Raw genomic sequence first — 1219 nt, forward strand, 5'->3', positions numbered from 1 at the left:
GCTTTTGTTCATCTTTTATTGTGCTTTCACTTGGAGATAGGTAGTTTTCTGTTCAGTGTATAGAATGGGGTGCCCATCATCTAAGTAGTCCATTATTTATTTATCAGACTGTGGAGGATTATACTTTTCAAGTAAGGGTGTCTGAAAATTTGGTGGGTACCTGGTTTTGTTTTTCATAGCTTTATGAATCCTCTTGAGATGTTGTTTGTTATACAACCTGTCTTAGATGTTGACAATTAGACAGGGATACATTTGAACTCATGGTCCTCATGTGTCAGCCTTATGAATACAAGTCTAAGGGTAGATAATGTACCTCCAACATGCACTATTTTGTCAATACATTGTAACAATGTTAATGTTAAAAAACTTAATAGAAGAGAATATAAGGAACAATACTTCATGTGTATATCCAATGCAGCATTTTGTCTGTCTGGAAGAGATATAATAAAGTAGGATAATCAGCAATCAACTGTATTATCTCATAACATAGCTTCGTATTTCTTTGGATATGTATATATTACTTGATGTTCCATGTTTCTTCATGTCCAAGTATAGTTATGTGTTTTGCACTTCATCTTGAAGTACTGCCTTCAAAGGGAATTATACAGAGATGGCCAATAATGTAACAGCAATGAAAATTTTTAAAAATTTCTGTTGTGTGTGTAATGTGATTATAGGTTTTTAGGCTGTGACAGATATGTGGAGCCTGAAGACAACTTTGTGAGGTCTACTTTTTTCTTGTTCATGTAGTGATCAAGATGAAGGTTTCAGCCTTGCACACCACAGACATTTCCTACTGGGCCACCTTCCAGATGCTCAAATAAGATTAGTTGAAACATTACATCTGTAAAATATTGTCTTTCTTTTCAGACTGTAAACATATTTTCATCCAAGGATAGAGGAAAACAGGACAGTTTGAATAATGAATACTGTTTGCAAATGAAAATGATATACTGCTATCATTTGTATTTTGGAATATGTTAATTCTCAGGACTAAACATTATTCATAAAACTTTCTCAGAGCCACAAACAAATGCCAAAGAATTCTCTCAGTAATGTTGGTTGCTGCTAAGCTTGATAACTTCGGTTCAATCTTTAGTACTACAAGTCTTTTTCTTATTTCTATATTTGTGCTGTGGTATATGCACACTCACATACCAGCACACACATAAATAAATTTTAATCCAAATAAGTACCATTGAGATCACTTGAAGCCAAA

The sequence above is a fragment of the Peromyscus maniculatus genome, chromosome 17 (genome assembly GCF_049852395.1).
Source record: "Peromyscus maniculatus bairdii isolate BWxNUB_F1_BW_parent chromosome 17, HU_Pman_BW_mat_3.1, whole genome shotgun sequence".
NCBI classification, from domain to species: domain Eukaryota; kingdom Metazoa; phylum Chordata; class Mammalia; order Rodentia; family Cricetidae; genus Peromyscus; species Peromyscus maniculatus.